Here is a 25,326-nt window from a genome sequence, read left to right as displayed (position 1 = left end):
CGAACGGAGCAGGAGTCTGGTTCACATTGCCGGCAGTAAGTCAGACCTGTTCCCAGTGCATGTTGGACTCCGGCAGGGCTGCCCTTTGTCACCGGTTCTGTTCATAAATTTTATGGACAGAATTTCTAGGTGCAGCCAGGGGCCGGAGGGAATCCTGTTTGGGAACCACAGGATTTCATCTCTGCTTTTTGCGGAGGATGATGTCCTGTTGGCTTCTTCAAACCAGGACCTTCAGCATGCACTGGGGTGGTTTGCAGTTGAGTGTGAAGTGGCTGGGATGAGAATCAGCACCTCCAACTTCGAGGCCATGGTTCTCGACCGGAAAAGGGTGGCTTGCCCTCCTCCAGGTTGGTGGAGAAGTCCTGCCTCAAGTGGAGGAGTTTAAGTATCTCGGGATCTTGTTCACGAGTGAGGGAAGGATGGAGCGGGAGTTCGACAGGTGAATCGGTGCAGCCTCCGCAGTGATGCAGTCGCTTTACCGGTCCGTCGTGGTGAAGGAGCTGAGCCAAAAGGCAAAGCTCTCGATTTACCGGTCGATCTATGTTCCAATTCTCACCTATGGTCATGAGCTTTGGGTGATGACCGAAAGAACAAGATTGCGGATACAAGCGGCCGAAATGAGTTTCCTTCTCAGGGTGGCTGGGTGCTCTCTTAGGGTGAGAAGCACAATCACTCAGGAGGAGCTTGGAGTAGAGCCGCTGCTCCTCCCACATCAAGAGGAATCAGCTGAGGTGGCTCGGGCATCATCTTTTTTTGGATGCCTCCTGGATGCCTCCCTGGGGAGGCGTCCCAGGTATGTTCCACCGGGAGGAGGCCCTGGGGAAGACCCAGGACATGCTGGAGGGACTATGTCTCTCGGCTGGCTTGGGAACGCCTCGGTGTTCTTCCCGAGGAGCTGGCCGAGGTGTCTGGGGAGAGGGAAGCTTGGGCTTCCATGCTCAGACCGGTGCCTCCACGACCTGGCTCTGGATAAGCGGATGAAGATGAAATGAGGAATTAAAAATCCCTTTTGTTTGCTTTTCTTAATTATTTCCCCATATCTGTCAAGGTTGGAGTGAAATATAATGGCCTATTAACTAAAATATTACTTTTATTAAAAATGGAAAAAGTTAATATTAGCTTTTTCTTAATTTTTATGAACATTTGTACTTCCTCCATTTGCTTTTCTTTTCTTTAGCTTTCAGCAGTCTGTATGATGAGAACTCCGATTTCTTGTTAAATCTATTTGTACAGTCAACCACACAACAGCTCTTTCCATTTTAGGTCTTTTTTTTTTTTTTTTTTGTCTTTGCATGTTCTATTAAACAACACAATTGCAGCTGGGGGGAAAAAAACCCTAATATTATGCAGCCTGATGGTCACAATTCTTTTTATTTATTTATGTATTTAAATTTAATTAGTTGGACTCATCATAAATTTGTGTTGCAGTTTGTCGCGTGATGTATGCATATTTTCAGCTTTTTAAATTGTACTTGTAAGAATAGGTTTTCCTCTTGTTAGAAAAAAATTGTTCTTTCATAAGTTTTATCTGGTGGTTGATGTTCCAGCAGTGACACTCTACCACGTAGGGTGCCCAATACTACTAGGTTGTATCTTAAGTAGAGGTAGTAATTCATATTAGTAATGAATTTGAGTTTGGTGTAACTGTGCAAATAAAGTAACTTACAAAATAGAATAAGAATATAATGTTGGAAGTATTGAATAAATCTGATGGCAGCAAAAGCCTTTCATTCTTATGTTCTGTCTGAAATCAGGTTAGGCTTTAAAATACTTCCATCAGTAGTTGTTGTTTTTAACCACACAATAACAGTGGGGTAAATTCAACCAGATATGACCAAAAATCCTTTACAAACTGTTAGTTTTAATGAACACAGAGGATTGATTTTCTCTCGCAGTCGGCAGCTTACAAGCCAGGAGCAGTCGGACTGAACGGGAACAGACTCGCTGGTGGAAAAAGATAATTTGCCTGAGTGAGGAAAGGTGCAGCATTGCATTAAAAGGGAAAAAAAACCCTGTAATTTGCTTCTGGCGGTGATTGATTTCTCTTCATGTCATGTTCAACAAGTAGCTTACACAAATTCACAAGCCTTAGAAACACGAGTTAAAAAGCATGCATAACTCTTACTCTGGCAGGGGAGAATGTGAGGCACGTTTTCAGGGTAATGATGCCACGAATTGTACATAAATACAACGTAAACCTTATCTCTCTCACATTCAACCCTTCTTCATGGCACTTTCACTATTGGAATAAAATACGATAATGTTTTGCATTTTATGCATATTTTTTCTGAATATATATATACACATGATGAACAACAGATGTTAGAATTATCAGATTTAACTTTTATACAATTTACAAAGTCCTAACTGATGATAAATGTGAGCGATACCAGATAGATCAACAAATTTGGCAGGTTTCTGGATGGAAAAAGGTGCAGGATCTTTTCCAAATTTCCAAGCTAGGTTTACTTAGAATAAAATGCCACACAAAAAGCAGAGACTAAACATTGCTTTGGATCAAAATAAACCCAGTGGACGATATTTCAGCTGTACTGTCGTCTTTTACATGTACACGAGACAGTCAGCATCTCTTGTGCTACAGGTCAGATATTGAATTCATGCAGTTATCCAACATGCAATGATGTGGCAGCAGGCCGAGTTTCAGTTATTGTTCACGTCAAACGAAAGTGGTTTTGCATGGTTTTAATCATGGTATAGATGCTGTTGTGAGATGGGCTGTTTTGAAGTATATCAGAAACAGCTGATCTCCTGGAACAAGAGTCTTTAGAGCAGGGTATTGTCTAAAAATTGAGAGAAGAGTGTCCATGGGGGTGCCTGTTGGGGGGGGTCCCCTGGGAAAATTTGAAATATTGAAGCAAATATTCAAACGGGGGCGGCACGGTGGTGTAGTGGTTAGCGCTGTCGCCTCACAGCAAGAAGGTCCGGGTTCGAGCCTGTGGCCGGCGAGGGCCTTTCTGTGTGGAGTTTGCATGTTCTCCCCGTGTCCGCGTGGGTTTCCTCCGGGTGCTCCGGTTTCCCCCACAGTCCAAAGACATGCAGGTTAGGTTAACTGGTGACTCTAAATTGACCGTAGGTGTGAATGGGATAGGTGGGATAGGTGGGATAGGCTCCAGCTTGCCTGTGACCCTGTAGAAGGATAAAGCGGCTAGAGATAATGAGATGAGATATTCAAACGATGTGGTGTGAATGGTTGTTTGTGTCTATGTGTCAGCCCTGTGATGACCTGGCGACTTGTCCAGGGTGTACCCCGCCTTTCGCCCGTAGTCAGCTGGGATAGGCTCCAGCTTGCCTGTGACCCTGTAGAAGGATAAAGCGGCTAGAGATAATGAGATGAGATATTCAAACGATGTGGTGTAGTGGTTAGTACTATCGCCTCACAGCAAGAAGATTCTGGATTCAAGCCCAGCAGCCAACGGGGGCCTTTCTGTGTGGAGTTTGCATGTTCTCCCCATGTCTGTGTGGGTTTCCTCAGGGTGTCTTTCCCTCCACACACAGACAGAGTCTAAAGACGTGGTCAGGTTAACATGGGGCAGCCATGGCCTGAGGTTGGGCTGAGGTGCCCTTGGCAAGGCAGCTAACCCCCAACTCGGGGTTCCCCCAGTCCTGAAAAATATTCTCCGCTCTTTCTTAGGTTTTTTTTTTTTTTTTTTTTTTATGAAGTTACTGACTTATAAAAGTGAACTGCATACAGGTTTATAACAACCAAACTGGTACAACTCAAATGTTTGTACAGATACAGGTCTCTCCATTATATATAAAATTTGAGTTAATGGTAACATTTGAAACATTTTGCGATAGTTTTGGAGATATTAAGCCTTCAAAAAGGGGGCATGGCCCCATATTTAGCATAAAAACAAGTGTTACAAACATCCATAGTTTGATGGCTAATAACTTTTGAACTGTTCACACTAAATGGTTCAAATTCGCACACATGATTCTTTGATATAATAAGGCTATGTACACAGGAGAGCTTTGTATGTGACACATTTGCAGATTTATGGCATGCCAAATATGGCTTCCTGGAATGCACGTTTGTCCATGGTAGCACTTTTGGCTCTCTATATCTCCAGATTTAATGACACCAGATGTCTGATTAACCCCGCCGACAGTAGTCGGAGGGGTTATTATTTTCACCTGCGTCAGTCTGTGTGTGTGTGTGTATCTGTCTGTCTGTGTGTCTGCAAGATATCTCAAGAACCAATGGATCGATTTGGACCAAATTTTGTACATGTGTTGCCAGTCACCTAGGAAGGAAACCATTAAATTTTGGAGGTCAGAGGTCAAAGGTCAAGGTCATGGCAGAACTTCGAAATTTTCGCCCAATGTATTTTAATAGGGAAAAGGCGGGGTTTGCACTCGTTAGAGTGTCCCTGTCTAGTTCTTTTTAATATATGAGATGTTTTATAGTACTATCAGGAAAACATGTTATATCTGTGACAAAAATTATACTTGTCTCATATATAGGCCCCTAAAAAAGGGAAAAAAGCTTGTTGCATCTGTATTTTGAATGCTTATAGCAAAAATCTGACAAGGTCTACCAGAAAACAAATTAGATCAGTCAAAAGAGCAAGGTCTAATTGATGTATGTACCAAATATGAAGTTGGTGTTGTGAAGAAAACTATTTCATTCAAGCTGTTGAATATAGGAGGTTTTAAGACATGCGAAAATGCCATTCACAAGGTTACATCACATGCTACATCATTGTATTTTGCCTTCTAAAAGGCAAAATACATTGTAATTGCATGGTTTATTATTCTTTTCGTTCTTCCGCTCTTTCTTTTGCCATAAAACTCCTCCTAGGATTTTAATCCTAGTTAATGATCCATTATAGATTTCTGTTGGGGAGAGGTCAAGGATGTGCAGCTGACTTTAATTAGGTCAATATTAATGAGGTCAAGGACACTATGACATGAAATCTCTTTGCGTGACCTAGTTTTATTTTGAGTGATAAAGTTCAGTGTACACTTTCACTAACCATATGATAGGGTAGCTCAGGCCAGGGAATGAGAAAAGCCTAATGTACTAATTACTCAGATAAATATTAATAGGCAAATTTTTATCTTGAAGATACAGGTCACATGGAGTTAGCATATTCATCATTTATATAGTGTTATGTTCATGGTTTATTGACTGATCAGCATTGACCTCATTTGAAGCTCCCTAATAAAGTGACGTTTAAGTTTTTAAATTAATTAACGAGCAAAAATTTCAGAAAAAAATTATTTTTGGAATAAAGGGTTGACAATGTACCAGACTAACAACTTGATTAAATTGAATGTTTAACTTAATCAGTATGCATACATTTATATATCAAAATTAAACATTTTTATGTATTCTAAATATGTTAAATTAATTGCATGTTCATCAAAAATAGATCTGTAATTTAATGATTAAAACAGCATAAAACCTAGTTATGGTAAGTTAAAGAAAAGTTTATACTCTGTCATCACGTGTTGACGTGCAAATTTGAGAGACATGAAGGAAAACCTGGCAATTGATGAATGTATAGTACTTTTGGATTTTGCTGAGAACTACTCTTTCTTGGTACAGGATGCAGCGCAGGGGTACCACTGGGACAACAGCCAGTGCACCCTTCATCCATTTGTTGTTTACATGAAGAGCAGAGATGATGGGACATATGAAACAACATGCATATCTGTGTGTCATAAGTGACTGCCTGAAGCATGATACTGTAGCTGTTCACACATTCTTAAAAGCAGTGATTCCATACATACTCAGTCCCTAAATTTCAAAACGTATATACTTTAGTGATGGATCAGCTGCCCAGTACAAAAGCCACAAAAACTGTACAAATTTGTTGCATCACCAGGAAGACTTTGGTATGACAGCTAAATGGCACTTTTTTTGCTACTTCCCATGGAAAATCACCTTGTGATGGGATAGGTGGCACCGTGAGGCGTTCTGCAGCTAGAGCCAGCTTATAGGCAGTTACTTCATAGCACATACTGCAGGGCTTTCCACAAGTGCCGGCTGCCGGCCAAACAGCTGACTACACAATTAAGTCCAGCCGGCTACTTTAATTACTGTTTTTGTAGCCCACAGGCTCTAAATATTAATTTTCGATTTTAATAAAATTAAATATTTATCTAACGGACTGACAATAATGTCAAACTGATTCGCGCTGTTTGTACCGATAATAACCACAAATTCCCCGCTGACATCGTTGACCAAGGGAGAGTAACTCATCCGCGGCCCCGACATGCGGTGTGCGCGCGCACACTCGGCGGAGGCAGTAGTGTGTCGGAGGGGACAGAAGCAGAGATAACGCTTATTTTGTCTCCGGTAAACCAGTCTTCTCTCGTTCAATTACGTGCTGGCATCAAAAGACACCGTTGGTTGTAAATGAAACCAAACTGAGTCGTTGGAGTGTATTTGCATACACACATGGAGAAATGCTCGCTGAGCGTTTGTGTAGCCCCACTGCAGACCGTTGTCGTTGTTAATTCATAGCATGCTCAGCTGCGTGAATGTGTTATGCACCGAAAATAAGAGATTTACAAGCCAGGAATGCCTCGTGATGCAATATGCAAGAAAAGAAAGATGATTTACTGCCATTTTACTTTGTATTTGAGTAAAGTGAATAAATAAATGGTCTGTGGAAAATACATTTAATCCTGGGAACTGCATGCACAGGAGTTTATTTTGTGTTTACTCCCGATCAATTCTGGAGAAATTCAGGCTTTATAATGGGTGTCTATGGCGTTACACTTCAGTGGAGCTTGTTAAGTTAGAGTGTAGAGAGCTTGAAAAAGTAGCTCAAACTTTCTCATTTAAACTGTGTTTTCAGCCACAAATTTCACTCTACAGACATAATTTTCTCAAAAGTGGGAGTCACACTTGTCTTGAGTCACACAATGTGTCTACCTGAACGATGGGATTTACAGTTTTTGAATGAGAAGCCTGAAAATAACAAGAGGACAGCCGCGCTGCCCCATAGACTCCCATTCAAATCCTGATCGTGCTTTTACTACAAAATCACTTGTTTTCAACTCGCTCTATTGTCCACATTTTTTACACTAGAGACAAAAAAATTACATCAATGTGTTCATGAGAGCCTTGTAGCGCTCAATGTGAAAATTTTGTGAATAGCTCCTTTCGTTTCTGTGTAAATCACCGTTGTTCGAGGAGAGGGAACTCTGAGAAAAAGCGCTCTTTGCTTGTCATATTGTGTCTCTTCCCTGCACCTGAGCACCGTTACCAAGGCGACGAGCTCCACTCAGGGAGCAGAGAGGGGAGGGGCTGCTCTCTCTCTCAAACGCACACAGGCTCAGAGCATCGGAGCCTCATAGCCTGCGATAGCGGCTGCTACACGCACTGCATCTCACTCACGATTTCCCACAGGGGAATTGTCGTCTCTAGTTTTGTTTACTCCCCCCCCCCCCCCCCCCCCCCAGGCTGGCTACTTATTTGTCATGGCCGGCTAGTATGAGCCTTAGTGGAAAGCCCTGATACTGACACCACGAGATCTCTTTGTGTGGGCAGAAAAAAAACATAAACATCCATTTCATTTTGATTGAAAAGGTGGAAGTAACAAGCAATGGAAAAGTTCTTCAGAAGAGACTTTCAAAGTCCTCAACAATACCAGGAACAAGGGACAACCACTCATTTGTTCCTATCTCAGAGAGCCAGTTGCAGATCAGCAGTGTCTGGTGGACCAAGCTTCATTGTGGATATGAGTGGCACTCATCCCCAGGTTGTAGATGAAGCTATGAAAGAAGGTTACACCCTGTCAGATATGATCCCAGGAAAATCTGTTGCATGTTTGTATGACCAGCAATGGTGGATTGGTAATATCTATGCAATATTGGAGGAGGAACAGGATGTGCAAGTACAATTTATGCACCCTCATGGTCCTGCAAAGTCTTACAGAAGAGATCTGTTGGGTTCCACTGATACACAACATAAAGATCATAGATACACCAATCACATCAACTGGTAGACAATATGTAGTTCCATCTGGTGTGGTGAAAGAAATTGACCGGTTATTCAAACGCTTCAAATAGACATGCTAAGTCTACATACATAGAATTAAATTTGTGTAATTGACTTTCGTGAGATTTGTAAATCATTCATCATGTTTAGAAATATACTAAATATATGTGTAGTCAAGAGAATTTGAATTAATAATGATGTAGCATGTGATGTAACCTTGTGAATGGTATTTTTGCATGTCATAAAACCTTCTATATTCAACAGCTTGAATAAAATAGTTTTCTTCACAGCACCAACTTCATATTTAGTACATATATCAATTAGACATTGCTCTTTTCACTGATCTAATTTGTTTTCTGGTAGACCTTGTCAGATTTTTGCTATAAGCATTCAAAATACAGATGCAACAAGCTTTTTTTTTTTTTTCTCTTCCATCTTTAGGGGCCTATATATGAGACGAGCATAATTTTTGTCTCAGATATAACGTTTTCCTGATAGTACTAGAATGTCTCATATATTAAAAAGGATCAGACATCTAGTGTCATTAAATCTGGAGATATAGAGAGCCAAAAGTGCTACCATGGACAAATGCGCATTCCAGGAAGCTATATTTGGCATGCTATATTCTGCAAATATGTCGCATACAAAGCTCTCCTGTGTACATGGCCTTGTTATATCAAAGAATCATGTGTGCAAATTTGAACCATTTGGTGTGAACAGTTCAAAAATTATTAGCCATCAAACTATGGATGTTTGATTGTAACACTTGTTTTTATGCTAAATATGGGGCCACGCCCCCTTTTTGAAGGCTTAATATCTCCGAAACTAGTGGAGATATTGGCCTAAAATTTTGCATGGCAGTTATTAGTAACAAGGACATTAAAATAAAAAAAGAACAAAATCTGAGATGGTCAGTCGGGAGCTTTCTCTAAAATCTGGTGATTTGGCACAGAATTACTCATCTGCTGAAACATTTACACTGGTAACAGAGGTACACAGGGCAATGGAGAGCAACTTGGTGGTCTGTGGATAGTCCTCCAAAAAGTTAGAAGACTCAATGTCTTTGCACATTTCATTAAAGTACATGTCTCTGTATTCTGCACTCATCTGACATTTGAAAGTTGACCACTCAATTTTAAATGCAGCACTATCCATCACCTCTGGGGGTTCACCTCTCTTCCTGCCAAAGTGACTACAGATGGTCTTGACTTCATTACCATTGGACCAGGTCCCCATTGCTGGGTTTCATGTGATGTCACATTAGTTATTCAAAACTTTAGCTGGTGGTCTACCAAAGCTTAGTTGATAAAGCATTTGTAGGTTTGAAGGTGCGTTGCTCGCGTGAAAAATGGCTTACACTTGCGTTGTTTGACTCAAACTATGAAACTGATAAGTTTCTTCAGGGTTCCCTGTGAACTAATAAAAAAAGGGTGAATGAACAGAGGATTTCTCAAAAAGATGTCAAACGGTGGCTTTTGAACCTCTTACTGAAAACAAAAGGAGCCTTGTCGAAGCATGGTCGAGTTTGCAGTGATCACTTTGTGAAAGGTTTGTATATGGGCCATTTTCAAAAAAATGTACCTATTACGGTAAAGAAGTCTTCACTTATTTTTCAGTTTCTCATCAGAACAGAGGGGTTTAATTGAAAATGATTCACATAACTGCATAGACAATAAAACATCTCTAAATTTTCATACTGAAGTTTTTATCTTATTTAATAAGAAAAATAAGAGTAATTTGTTAATTTTTCTTTACCGTTACCAATGCAAAAACTAATTATTCATAAATATATCTTACATTCTTGAACTTACTCAGGAGTAAATTTTATTTTTCACAAAAATAACTAATTAGGTGTTTAAACAAAAGTATTGAGCACATTATCTGATTTTTTTTTATAAATTAAAAAAATATTGTTACTTTAGTTTCTTTACTGTTACCCAAAAACATTTTTGAAAATAATTAGTTCCTAGTGCTCCATTATCAAATCCATAAAGAGATGCTTTGTAAATATAATTATGAAATTCGTAAAGCAAGACAGTCTGTCTTCTCCAACATCATAAACAGGAATATGAACAATGCCCGTGTGCTATTTTCAACAGTAGAGAAGCTAACTAATTCCCCACCACAATTAGCACCTGAACTTCCCTCAGTTAATAAATGCAATGAGTTTGCATCCTTCTTCAAAGGTAAAATTGATAAAATACGGCAGAATATTGCTCATAATATATCTCGGTTGCAAATAATTGAAAAACTGCAATCACCAGTGACACAGACAGATGACTTCAACACAATGTCAGAATTTTGTTTCATTGATTGAGACTCTTGAAAAAACTGTACAAAATCTCAGTTCCTCAACATCTGAATTGGACATTCTGCCCACCAACTTTAAGTCTGTTCTTCATCTTATAATTACAGATGTGCTTCAAATCATAAATACATCCCTAGAGACTGGCATTGTTCCTATGTCCCTGAAAAAAGCCGTTGTAAAGCCCCTACTTAAAAAGAATAATCTGGATGCTTCAGTATTAAACAACTACAGGCCAATATCAAATCTACCATTCATTGGGAAAATCCTTGAAAAAATTGTCTTCAATCAATTAACTACCTTCTTGATGTCAAACAGCTGTTTTGATAACTTTCAGTCAGGATTTCGTGCCAATCATAGCACTGAAACAGCGCTGATTAAAGTTATAAATGACATACGTCTTAATACTGATGCAGGCAAAACATCGGTCCTGGTGTTGCTGGACCTCAGTGCAGCTTTTGATACTGTTGATCACAACATACTGCTATATTGACTTGAACACTGGGTTGGGTTGACTGGTAAAGTTATCAGTTGGTTAAAATCATACTTAAAAGATAGAAGCTTCTTTGTTACCATGGGAAATTGTACCTCAACATCAATGTCCTTGACCTGTGGTGTCCCCCAGGGGTCGATTCTTGGACCATTACTGTTCAACCTTTATATGCTCCCACTTGGGCAAATTATCAAGAACAATTCAATTTTGTATCACTGCTATGCAGATGACACCCAAATTTATTTTGCTCTATCACCTTATGATTATACCCCCCTTGAATGTCTCTACCAGTGTATCGACCAAATAAACAACTGGATGTCACAAAATTTTCTTCAGCTGAACACAGATAAAACAGAAGTAATTCTATTTGGGAAAAAAAGATGAAAGACTCACGATTACCACTATTCTTGACACAAAGGGGATTAAAACAAAAGAAATGGTTAAAATCTTGGTGTTTTCATTGATAGCGAGCTAAATTTTGACAGTCACATGAAAACAATCACTAAAACGGCATTTTATCACCTAAAAAACATTTCCAAACTAAGAGGACTTATGTCAAAAAATGATCTGGAAAAACTTATGCATGCCTTCATCTCTAGTAGGGTTGATTACTGCAATGGCCTTTTCACAGGCCTGTCAAAAAAAGACCATCAAACGACTTCAGCTGGTTCAAAATGCAGCGGCTAGGGTTCTCACACGAACAAAAAGAACAGAGCACATTACTCCAATTCTAAGGTCACTTCATTGGCTTCCAGTAAGCTACAGAATTGACTTTAAAGCATTGCTGCTGGTGTACAAATCTTTAAATGGTACAGGGCCCAATTACCTCTCTATGTTACAGCGGCCTAACCCAATCAGATCTACCAGATCACAGCAGAAAAATTTACTGGTAAAACCTGCTGTTAAAACAAAGTGTGGTGAAGCAGCTTTTAGCTACTATGCAGTACAGCTATGGAACCAACTGCCAGAGGACATCAGAAATGCTCCTGCTGTTGGCAGCTTCAAATCTAGATTAAAGACCAAGCTGTTTTCAGATGCTTTCTGCTAAATTATTAATATTGCCATCTCTACATGTTTTAAACTCTTAACTTTTACAGTCTCTGCATGTTTTAAATTTTACTTAACTTTTATTCTATTTTATTCTGCTGTTTTTTTTCTTTTACTGAACTTTTACTTCATTTTATTTTATTTCTACTATTGTTTAATTCTTATTTTTCTTCCCCATTTATTTTATGTAATTTTATTTTCTATTGTTTACTGTTTTGCTTTTACTTCTGTAAAGCACATTGAATTGCCACTGTGTATGAAATGTGCTATATAAATAAACTTGCCTTGCCTTGCCTAGTGCTTGCTAAAGAGGGAGCTGTTCGACATCCTGAAGTGCCAGGATGTTGGGACTCCATTTTGAATTTTTTTGAGGCAGTGGAGGCTGAAAGGTGAAATATACTTTCTTTACCGTGATGCACATCAGTAGACATCAGTGATCAAATAGAAACTATTTGTAGTTGTTGATTTAAGTTTGAGTGATGAAATATGAGCAATTATTTGAAAGCATAACTGTCATGCTGTGTTGTAAGAGAATGAGACACCTCTTTACCGTTACCATATACTTTCTTTACCGTTACCATTCCTAGTAACGGTAAAGAAACTTTGGTAATGGTAAAGAGAAAATCATGCATAAATGTCTGTTTTTCTCTAGATTTCCGGGCCAAATGGGCAAATAGAATTAAATTTAAAATATTTTAAGTCATTGTGTACCAGATGAAATATAATAAAAGCTTTTTTGGTATGGTAACGGTAAAAGCCACAATTTCAGAAAAATAAAATTTTTTATAAAAATAATAGGAATCTAGCTTTGCTGATTAGTAGGACTTGATTTTAATCAATAGGCAATCTTTTTGTACATTTATAGAAAGAGTGACATTTTTTTTTCATTTCTTTACCATAATTGGTACAATTTTTAAAAAATGGCCCATATCCTCTCAACCATATGGTTAGTGTTTTCCAAGTACTTTTCTTGCTGTGTGTCGTAATTTTACGGTACTCTTTTTTTTTTTTTTTTTTTTAAATATATAAAGTCCTGAAGCGCTAAAGTCCCCAGCTGTTTCTTTGTTTACTCATTACAAAGTCCATATGTACGAAGGTCGCGACACAATTCTTACCCAGCCATACAGTTACAATGCGCCGTGATCACTTCTCTGTCTTGTTTAACTAAGATCCAGGTCTTTTTAAAGGGGTTTTGGATTATCTTTACGAATGATTTACCAGAGATATGAGGGCAAAAATCAAGCGAACTGTTTTACACTTCAACTTGTAGCGCTTCATTGTAAAAATGTGAATGAAAAGCTTTAAAAAAAAAACTTACACGGGCAAAAACAATGCAGGATTCATTCGGCAGCGACTTGATACCAAGGTCTTTTATGCAGCCACATATAAAAAAAAATTTGTAATCCTCCATACTCTTCCACGCTTTCATCTGTTTTGCAGTGTAGAAGGGTGTCTGCAACCCCAGATAGTTAGATGTCGGGGAACTCAACTGAAGGTTAGTTTTCGAGATTGTATAACAAATCCTTCTTTCCCAGACTGTAGGGGTCTATTCCACTGCACATAGCAATCTTCTGACTATATCTCAGGGATGAAAGTCTTCCGGATTTACCCGGAAATCTGGATATTTGACAAAACTCCTGAAAATCTCCGGTTTTCCGAATGGAGAAATTTATTTTTCAGATTTTTCGCGTTCCTAGATGCGGCGTAATACTTCGCATCGTCCTTGCATGGGTGCAGTCCTTAAATAGCCCAAACATAGTTCATTGATTAAAGCCCAGTGTTCTTTGTTAACGGCAGAGATGGGAGTAAGTCCCATACATGCAAGTCTCAAGTAAGTCACAAGTCTTAGCCCTCAAGTCTCAAGTAAGTCCAAGTCATCTCTATAGGAGGATCAAGTAAGTCAAGTCCAAGCAGAGCTTAAGTCAAGCAAGTCAAGTCGAGTCACGAGTCAAGTCATTAGTTTTTCAAATGTCTGTATTCACCAAACCAAAACCATCTTTTTTATGCACACTAACGAGTTAATGAATCAGCTGAAAATGAATGAATCTAAAACAGATTTTTATTACTTACACCACATGAAATAATCTCATTACTGTATGTGAAATTAAACAATGTATGATAATACATTAATAATAATATGAAAATCTGTTATCCTGAGTCAGAAGACAACAGTTGTTTTTCCCTCTGTGTGTGTGTGTGTGTGTGTGTGTGTGTGTGTGTGTGTGAGAGAATGAGTGAAGCACTGTAGCTAAATGTGCACACACTGAAATACTGGATTGCTCATTTTGTGGTCGGGTATCTGTGGCAATTATCACATACTGTATATAAAAAGAAACATAGGAACAGTTGAAGAACAATGTGCTTAATTCAACAAGTGGGTGTGTGTGTGTGAGAGAGTGTGTGTGTGTGAGAGAGAGAGAGAGCAATGTGAAAAACAATGTGAGCCTACAGTAACAAAGCATCAGAATATCTTGAGTTGTGAGCCATTACCAGTGGCCATTACACTTGCAAAAAACCAAACTAGTTAAAACCCTTGCACTGAGTTGCGACCGATGGGGTCTCATGATCACACCACCATGGCTAAACACACGTTCAACCGGGGCACTGGATGCAGGGATATGCAACAGTCTTACCACAACCTTGAAGAGAGAAGGAAGGGTGTGCCTGTTCAGTGCCCAGAAGTGGAGACAGTCCTGTCCACTACAAATGTCCAGGAAGTGTGTGAGCTGCATATGAGGTGTTGACGCAGAGTCCTTCTTTTGTCTCTTGTTCTGGTAGGATGCAAAGAGGCTTGACTGCGGCTCTGTCGCCTGGGCCTCTTCTTCCTCTTCTATGCGTGGGTTCGTTGGAGTGACTTTCACTGCTTCTTCCAGAATCAAGTCTTGAGCAAAAGCAAAAACAATATCACTCAATCACCAAGTAATATGATAATGTATATACCACAATATTTTTTATATATGGATTAACTTGATATGTATTTACAATAAAGCTGTAACATACCTTTGATCATCTTTGACACCTCCTCCTTAGTGTTGTCAGGGACCAAAACATCATGTATGACCCACATGCTGCCAAACGAAGGATCCAGCATGGCTTCCTTCAGATACAGTGGGTCAGAGAAGGGCAATGGCTGGCAATCAGATGATGAGTTTTCTGCCATCTTCACATTTACGAAAATCCCCTTGAACCTCCTTTGAAGAGATGTCTGTAAGGTTTTGATGAAGGCCCCCAAGTAGCACATAGTGCCTTTTAAGTTTTCCAGATGGTGGTTGAGGGAGAGGACACAGGGGACCACTGCACTTATGGTTACCACTTTTTCACCTTGAGTGAGGTCAGTGGCTTCGACAAAAGGCTCAAGCACATGCACCAACTCTTGGATTTGACTCCATTCTCTTGATGTGAATGCTATCTCTTTGTGGCCAGACTCTTGTAGAATGGCGGTGAGCTTTGTGGCGTCACATTTCAGTACCGCTTTCAACTGCGTAAGTGTTGAGTTCCAACGCGTGACAACAGAGGAAGGGATGCCAGATTGCCCAAACTCTCTCTCAAAAATGTCCTTGAAGGAAGTGCTGCTGTGGAGTAAATTGCTCAGCTTGCAGGCCTTTGCAAGAGCTGCATTAGCTATTTTTGTGTCTTTTAAGCCATCCCCGACAACTAACTGCAACGTGTGGGCAAAACACTGCTGTCTTGTCTGAGATTTATCTTGGAGAAAACCATCCACCCTCTCTTGGTCTTTGACTGGCAAGTCAGTCCACAAGTTGTTGTCCTCAACTCCTTCATCTTCGTCATCCTCTTCATCTCCATGTTGTGGAAAACAAGTGCTGAATGCTTTTCTCATATTTGCAGCATTATCGCATATGATGTGCAATAGCTTCCTTTTGATTTGGTACTCGTCACAAATTTGCTCAAATTCCTCACATATTCTTTCCCCTGTATGGGAACCGCTGAACCTATTACAAGCCAGCAAAGCAGATTTCAGGACTAGTCCACCTTCTCCAATATCCAACCAGTGAGCAGTAACTCCTAGGAAGCCCCGCATTTTCCGATCTGACCATATGTCAACTGTGACTGACAGATTTTCAGCATTTGCAAGACTGTTCTTTAGTTTTGTCTGCTTTTCCAGCACTACATCATCCAGTTTTGAAGTAAGAGTTCTTCGGCTTACAGGGTTGTACCTTGTGTCAACAATAGACATGAAGCGCCGGAAACTTGGGTGTTCTATGATGGACAATGGTAAGTTGCAATCAATAACCAGGTCTGAAAGTATTGAACGTGTGATGGCGTTCTGCTGGGGATGGCTAGAAGTGTAGTGTTGCTTGTTACTTGTGATGAACTGGGAGATTGGTGGCTGACTTGAGTCTGTCGTTGGAGCTGCTTTTGAGCGAAGGTACTCTTCATATCTAAACATTTTGTCAGGATGGAACATAGGAACGTAACACATTGCAGTTCCAATTTACTTAACATCATTAGTTACTGAAGTACCATACAGTCGTTACTCGTTACATTTGAGCAGTGTGTGAAATCCTCTGGGTTTGCTGATAAAACGAAATCATTTGTCTGAACAAGAAGTGCGCAACTGCGTGCTGGGCTGTTTTTTTTTTTGTTTTTTTTTTCACCCTGAAAGAGCTCGCAGGTTTCCAACTGGAGAAATGTAAGCGCGCGTGTGCACGCCAGTGCTCCCTGTGCAAAGGACTACATTCATGACTAGCCAGTTTTGGTGTTTAAGCTCAGGGATGCAAATCAAAGTCCAACCGTCTCTGTGCAAATGCATCGTTCAAATTTTGTTTGCAGTTGTTTTTCTTCCCCTCTTGTCCTTACGTTATGTTAAATTTAATCTCGTGCCTCAACTAGCTCTTTCTTTGACCATACGTGTTTACATTAATGAGCTTAATCACCAAACTGCCAAATTTTAATATTAGCTAAAAAACACAAAGTAGTAGACTAAATAGTTGCAAACAGCGCTAACGTTAGTGCTAACTAAGTTAGCTGTAACACCAGAACATTGTTTTCAGACGCTGCTAGCACTAACCGTTAGTCATAACGTTAGCACTGCTTGCAGCTATTTCGCATTCTACGGTACGTTTTGTTTTTTTAGCTAATATTAAAATATTAACGTATCAAGCCACTATAGCCTAGTAGTCTCTGTTGTAGAAGTCTCAGATGTTAGCAGCCAAGCAGCAAAAGTCACATCGTTACTCACCTTTCTCTATGAGCTGTCCTGAAATGTCTGATGAAATTTGATGTAGTGCTTGCAGTATCAGAAACTTTAGCATCGCAGATGTTGCATGTCGCTCCTCTTTTATTTTGTGTTGTCCAATAGTCTTTGAATCCATAATGTATAATTTTCGGGATGGTGTTGGTCGAAGAGCTCGCCATCTCTCCATCTGATCGCTCATGCCTGCACGTTGCGTTGGGAGGAGTGGGGTTGCCAGGTTTGCTGATATGCAGCAGGCCAGGAACACCCGCGCACAATTAAGCAATATCGATCTAATAATTTATTTGTTTTGTTTTTTTTAACAAGGCATGTTTTAACCAGACAGGTTTTTGTAATGTGACTTGTCAAGTCACATGACTCAAGTCAAGTCGCAGGTCAGGAAAAGCAAGTCAAAGTCAAGTCAAGTCTTTTCTTAATATTGATCAAGTAAGTCACAAGTCACAAATCTGGCGACTCGAGTCGGACTCGAGTCAAGTCATGGACTCGAGTCCCCCCATCTCTGGTTAACGGCATGCAGGTGCACGTGCTAAGGCACGCAGGACTGACACCGTTCTGTGCAAGCGCAACACAATCGCACTAGAAAGCATGTTCAAGCTGCCAGTGTAGCTGCAGTCTTTTTAGTTGCAAATTACGAGTATTTTCTCTTGCGTTAATAATTCGCCATGTCAAAACAAGCAAAACTTTCCTCCTCCTTTCGACGTGAAGAGAGGTAAGCAATTTATTATTTTTTATATATATATATATATATATATATATATATATATATATATATGTGTATATATATATATATATATATAATAAATATAAATTTTTTTTTCCGTCAAGGTTGCATTTTGTGGTTTCGAAGCTAAGTTTTAGTGCCATTTCTAGAACACAACATCAAGAAAACGTGGAAGAAACAGCAATAATGGAAGAGCCGGTTTCTAAGCTACCTAAAACTAGCAATGGTAATTATTTTTTGTTACATAATGCACTCGGGCTGTGTTTGCCCCCCCCCCCCCCCCCCGAAAAATCATAGCTACGCCCCGATTTACATGAGAAATTTGGTATTCATTGGTGTGTTTAAATTTAGACAATACAAGCAAATGTAAACAATTGGCTTCAACTCGCATAAATATGAATTGGAAATTTTTAGTTCATTTTAGCTTATGCAAACGCACAACTCTACTAAAAGATTGATAAACGAGGCTCAATGTCCCTAACATTTGAAACCTGAAAGCTTTAGAAACTCTAACAGACCTTTACTTTTTAACAGTACTGTTTTGGGATTTTGCTGAGTTTACCTTCAACTGTCTGATTGATTTTTTTTTTTCAAGTAATTAACTGTGTAGCCAGGAAAATCACCGTTTTCTAAATGCATGTGGGTGCAATCAGTTAATTATTGAAATTAAGTGATCAATCTCGTTAAATCAGTCTCATTAAATTTGAAGGTTAGTAATTAAAATGAATCAATCCCATTGAACCGTTTACTTTGACTTATTTGAATTGACTCATACCATAGAATCACTCATTTGAAGTGAATCATTCAGTGAATCGTTCAATGAATCATTTAGTGAATCATATAGTGAATCGTTCAATGAATCATTTAGTGAATCATACCATTAATCCTGGTGCTTAATAATAAGTTACCAAACAGCTAAATTATGGTACATTTCCAAATTATTACGATCACTTACCCTATTACATAACTTATATGCACCTTTTTGAATTCTTCAAGAGATTGGGGACTTCAGATATTGTTCACACAAACACAGTTTGTTTAATAAATGAATTTATTATACAAAGATAAAATAATAAATCAATATATACAAGCAGTGAGGTGTGTATATACATGTGTGGTGTGTGTGTGTATGACCTAGCTTGTTGCTAGCTAAAACAAAAGAATGTTATCTAAATAGAACAAAGGATTAGCTCTGTTGCTCATGTGTTCTTGTGTGTGTATGAAGGACTTGACCATGTGTTTAGCCTCGTGTAGCTAACTACACATGGTGGAGGCCTAGATTAGCCTTGTGTTGCTAGTGTGTGTTTGTGAAAGGCCCTATGGCCTAGCTAAAGTGTGTTTGTTAGGCCTGGTGAGGCCTACTGAGCACGTGTTGCTAAAGACAAAGGGAAGCTGTCTAAAGTGTATCAGGCCTGGTCAGGCCTGTTGAGCACGTGTTTTCTCAGTAACAAAAAGATTCCACACTCATAACATTACCAAACTCACTGAAACCTTGATAAGGTCAAAATGTATGATAAGGGAATTAGTGTTAGTCAGAATAAGAGAGAGAAGGAGCATGCACAGCCTATGTATTAAACAATTGAGAGAACATAGAACCAAAATAAATCAACACACTGCGTGTTTTAACAGTGTAACAATAAACCTGGGTTTAGATTCACACTATTTCAAATAAGAGCAAATTCCTAAGACTATCTTAATTATGCCCAAATGCCAAAATCTTACTTAATCCTGCCTTTAGCAAGATATGAAGAAATATTCGCTGGTGTAGTTTCGGGCCTCGCCGTGGGAGCACGTGAGCCGCTCGTGATGGAGGCGTAGAAAACTTTCGGGTCCAGCGGAGCACTTGGGTGGTTCCCGTGGAAAGCAGAGGATTCTTGGTCCGAACTTCAGCGTTCGTGAGGAAAAGTCTCTGATCAGAATAAGATGCACAGTGCTTTTGAGTTAAAAAGGATTCAATCGCTTCTTAACTTTTAACTGCCTGGGCTGCAGTCGTGACGTCACTTCTAATACAAGTAAACCGGTTGTAACTCAGGTTGAGTTTAAAGATCGCGCGACTCTAGAGTTTACCTTTGCCAAGGGTAAGAAAGAAAATCGCGCTGAGTGATGGATCTTGCAAGAAAGAAGACGTCTTTTTGGTGGAGAGCATCTCTTTTGTGCGTCTAGCTTCCTTGAAAGCCGGACGCGAGAGACAAAATGGCGGAGCTTCCGCCCGGACTTATGCGCGCATGGCAGACTGACGTAGATGATCCCACCCATGCGTGACGTAGGTCACGCGGAAGTTGCCTGGGAATTGTAGTTCTGACACAAGATGGCGGCATGATACCTACATGCACTCCTGAAAATTACTCATTAACTAGGGGAATTAAATTTGATATTTTTGACATGTTAATCATTAATGTACATGAAAGAAAAAGGCTTAAAAGTTATACTTGTTTTAGTGAAAATAAGTACTAGAATGCAGGGTTTTGCGTGTTATGTTATTAAAATATTTTCGGGGGACGTTGCCCCCCCCCAAAAAAAAAATCTTAATTTGACTTTCAAAAGTTCAGGGGTTTTTTCTTTGCTCCACTTTCATCTCTAATATCTAAAGCGAGCAGTGGCTTCTAGAGTACTAAGTTAATGTTAGTTGTTTGCATTATGGCAGCTGTTTAGACCACCAGCTATTTCACTTCTGGTAAAACTGCAACGAAAAGTCACATGACTGAAACCTAGCAATAAGGGGGTAGGTTTGAGGGATCAAGAAGGCCCCAAGGATATCCCCATCAGGGAACCTGGACCAGAGATTGGTCAGGAATTGCTCTTTCACATTTTCAAACCTCTCTCTCCTTGCCACACTCCACCTTCCACCTCATGGGTTTTGATTTTAACCCAGGTGTCAACCCATGAGGTGGAAGCCTTCTCTAAGCACATCAATGCAGTGGATATCAACATCAGTTTCACCTGGGAGGACGTCAGTGGGAATAATCTAGCCTTCTTGGATTGTGATGTACACATTAGACAAGACAGAAGCCTTAGCATCGAGGTCTACTGGGAAACCCCCCCCCCCCCCCCCCCCACACACACACACACACAGACCAGTACCTACTCTTCGACTCGCACCACCCGCTGGAACACAAATTGGGGGTCATTAGGACCTTACAACACAGGGCTCAGAACATTCCTACAATGGTAGAGGGAAAAGAGAAGGCGCAAAATCACATCAAGAAAACACTTCAGAACTGTGGGTATCCCAACTGGGCTTTCTTCAAGAGTAGAAAAAGGAACATAACAGACAAGGAGGATAACAGGAACAAATGCAAGAACATTGTCATTCCCGACATTTCTGGTCCATCTGAGAAACTCAGGAGGATCTTCTATAAACACAACATTCCGGTACATTTCAGACCCAGTAACACCCTGAAGCAGAAATTGGTCCACCCTAAGGACAGAATAGCCAGACACAAACAGGACAACGTAGTGTATGCAATTCAGTGCAGTGAGGAATGCATGGACTCGTATATTGGGGAAACAAAACAACTGCTTCACAGGCGCATGGCTCAACACGGGAGAGCCAGTTCCTCAGGCCAGGACTCTGCTGTCTATCTTAACAACAAAGGACACTCGTTTCAGGATTACAACGTATGCATTTTAGCCAGAGAGGATCGTTGGTATGAGCGAGGAGTTAAAGAAGCCATTTTTGTCAACCTGGAACAGCAATCACTGAACAGAGGTGGTGGTCTAAGACATCATTTATCAGCCACCTACAATGCAGTCCCTGGCACACTTCCCAGACAACTGAATGCACACCAAATCCCAGCTGTTTTCAGTGACTCACAGGAGGACCGAGAGAACCAACAAGCCATTGATCACCCCAACGACTCTCTAGGCCGTTCACACCCAGCCCCCAGTGACCCACACCAACAGGATGACTCAACGACACCTTAGGATTGCTTTTCATCCATGAGAGGATAAATACCTGATACTCCCTATTAGTCAGACAGAACTGAAGAAGCCTTTCGGATGAGAGGTGAAACGTCTTCAAGAATCTTCAAGCAAGTCCAGTTGCTCTCTTTTACCACCGGTGTAACGGATGCCAGATTGTTAATGTATCTTAGTTCCATAGGCTACATGGTTAGGGTATCTTTTGTCCTTATTGCTTGGGCCAGATCAAACCATTAAACAAGCTTCAATTATTCTTATTCTTGCCACATACATGATTTTTTTTTTCAAAACTGATGATATTCAGTTCAAACACCATTAAAAGTAATTTCAGGAATAGATCTTTTGTGTGACGTGTAATTCACCCGTCTCATTTAAATATGGCGAACATTTTTCGGCGCATGCTTTGTGCATCACGGACCTCGGTGATTTTAAAATGCTGCTCCGGCCCTGATCAGTGTTGCCAGATACTGCTGACGTTTTCCAGCCCAAAATGTGTTCAAAACCCGCCAAAATGCACTTAAAACCGCCCAAAATGTAAAATGTACTTGATGCCTATCTTGTAAAGTAAAAATATGCAGCTAAAGACCAGTATACAATTTGTAAATCGAATAACAATGCAAACAACTTCTAAATGGCAACATGAGACCGTCAATGCTGGAGGTGAAAAATCTGCTGTCTGGTACTAGGGTACGTATGGTTGAATCAGATTATAACTTTGCAATCATCTGCTGTTCTGAATCCTACATGCACCAGTAGGTGACGCACATGCATAATATTATGTAGGCTATTTTAGGCTACGATGCATATCTAACATCTGCATTGCTGAGGTTATTTATTTTTTGTCTTTTTATTTATCCTGTTTTATTAATTTTATAGGCCTAGTTATTCTGCTTAATTTATTTTTGTCTACATCCATGTATTTTCTTCATCTGTTATCCTGATACTGTTTTTTTTTTTGTATTTTGCCCACTTTGGCATCTTGACTAGCCGTCGTTCACTAACTGCACTCTGTGTCGTGTGATGCCCACGATCTCTGATTGGGTCACAGAAGTGTTTTAATATGGATTGGATTGGATGTAGATTAGTGGATGTAGATAGTACATAGAATATGCTGCATCAAAGTCCTTCTAAGGCTATATAAGCGCCTCTGGCTGCATTCTCACACAGAACGTTGGTGCGAAATATTTATAAACATCTGATAAAAACCCGCCGAACTAACGTCAAACCCGCCCAATTTTTGTCCACCAGCCCAAGCCATTTTTTGCCCGCAAAGTAGAATTCAAAACCGCCCAATTGGGCGGGAAACCGCCCAATCTGGCAACACTGCCTGATCATCTCTGCCCCTTTTTTCCTGAGCAGCAGGGTTTGAAACTCGAGCTATATGCCGCCACATAGTGCACTTGTCAGTCATCAGCAACTTTGTTGCTTCGTTCATTAACCGCAGGTTACCGTATCATTGATTTTATGAGACGTTAACGAATGTTCTAAACAATTCTAACATGTTGTGTCAGAATGTTTATGCAGGTGCTCATTACATTGCAATGTGTTTATTATATCAGATGCCTTCAGAGAAAACTACAATTAAAATATATTGTCATACCACAGAATAAACCACCCGCCAAAGTGGCTAGTGGGACTAAAGTCATTACCCACCAAAGCCGAATTTTACCCGCATTTGGCGGATGGGCGGGTGCTAATGTAAAGCCCTGCTATGTACCCAAATAATAAATCTTATATCTCCAAGGAGATGAAAGAGTGCATAGTACAGAGGAAAGTCCCCATTCTTAAATGCTACTTACTAAGCATGAAAAACACGCAGAAGGAACTTAATCACAAACTAAGGACTGCTAGGAGGAAGGAGAGGGAGAAATTTGAATCTCACTGCTCAGGTATGAATACTAAAAAAACTATGGGACTCTATGAAAACCATGACCAACATGACTCCAGCTAAGAGGTGTATCAATGTGTTAAATGAGGAGGAAAAAGCTAATGAGTTGAATAACTTTTTTTGCCGATTTGACTCGAGACTTCTCATATGAGAAGAAAATAGCTATGGATGGTGTACCTGAATCAGGCCCTGGAGTAATCACTATTGACCAGCATGCTGTGGAGAGACTTTTTTCATGCATCTGCCCCAGAAAGGCCTCTGGTCCAGATGGCATCTCTGGGTGCTTACTGAAGTCCTGCAGCAAAGAACTGGCAGAAGCCTGGTGTCCCATCTTCCAGAAATCACTAGACACTCATTCTGTTCCCTCTATCTGGAAAAGTTCTGTTGTCATTCCTGTGCCTAAAAAAAGCAAGCTGTAAAGAGAATAACGACTACCGTCCTGTTGCACTGACTTCGTTGGTAATGAAGTGTTTTGAGAAAATTATGATCAATTTCTTGAAGACAGAAGTTAGTGGTTTTGTAGATCCCTTTCAGTTTGCTTACAAGTGCAACAGAAGTACTGAAGATGCCATTTTAGCTGTGACCCACCTTATCAATAAGCACTTGGAGGATTCTAGCTCATTTGCACGTCTTTATTGGTTGATTTTAGTTCAGCTTTTAATACGTTGCAGCCACATCTTTTAATTAGCAGATTAAATGATTTTGATGTTCATCCTTTTTATTATTAAATGGTACTTTTTCATTTTTAACAAATTGCAGACAGCGGGTCAGTGTTAATGGAACTTTATCTGAAACTAAAACTCTGAGCACAGGTGCACCACAGGGATGCGTGAGTTCACTGGTTCTGTTCACTCTGTACACAGATGCATGTAGAAGTTTTTATACAAACAATCATCATTAAGTTCTCAGACGACACTGCAATTTTATCACTGTTGAAAAATAATCATGATATAATTTCTGGAAATCATGACTACTTTCTGGAAATTCAGAGTTTTGTTGAGTGGTGCGACGATAACCACCTCATTCTGAATGTGAATAAGACGGAAGAAATGGTGTTCGACCCTCGAGGAGTGGGTGACCACAGGCCTGTGGTCATCCACAATCAAGCCATTGCCCAGGTGCAGTCATACAAATATCTGGGTGTCTTTATTGACAACGCACTCACCTGGAGCACACATGTCGACAGCCTCTGTTGCAGACTACAGCAACAGTTGCATTTTCTTCGTTGTCTGAGAATTCATGGTGTTGATCAAAGATTTGGTTTTTTTTATGAGGCGGTCTTAGAAAGTCTGATCAGGTATAGTATCACAGCTTGGTTTGGTAACCCCTCTGTGCAGCTAGAGAACAAATTGCTTTGGCTAATTCATGCTGCTGGAAAAATTATTGGTGTTCAAGAGCACTTCTCCATTCAGAGTATTTATGAACAGGCCTCTCTGCAACAAGCAAATGAGATTATTTGCGATCCATCGCACATCATGCATGGCGAGTATGAGCTGCTACCATCTGGTACAAGGTTTAGAGTTCCTCACTGCAGACTGAACAGATTTTAAAAACGCATTTGTTCCTGTGTCAATTAAGCTGGTAAACAAGGTCAGATAAGACCAGAGCACAGATGACTTGCGGGTGTTTGTTTTGCACAGGTTAGCATTTTTACTAATTAGAATTTTAGCATTTTATTACACCTATTAGGTGGTGTTTATTTATTTATTTATTTATTTATTTATTTTTAATTCACAATGTTTCTTGCACTTTTAGGCACCT

The 25,326-nt window shown here is 39.9% G+C and overlaps 1 protein-coding gene across 8 annotated transcripts in view; it reads left to right on the top strand.

Annotated features, from left to right (window-relative positions):
• The window catches only part of usp36 (ubiquitin specific peptidase 36), a 188,759-nt gene that overhangs the window by 32,272 nt on the left and 131,161 nt on the right, over positions 1–25,326 (top strand). The window lies entirely within an intron of this gene.

This window comes from Neoarius graeffei, chromosome 20 (assembly GCF_027579695.1).
Source record: "Neoarius graeffei isolate fNeoGra1 chromosome 20, fNeoGra1.pri, whole genome shotgun sequence".
Lineage (NCBI taxonomy): Eukaryota > Metazoa > Chordata > Actinopteri > Siluriformes > Ariidae > Neoarius > Neoarius graeffei.
This window is presented reverse-complemented; position numbering and strand designations above follow the sequence as displayed.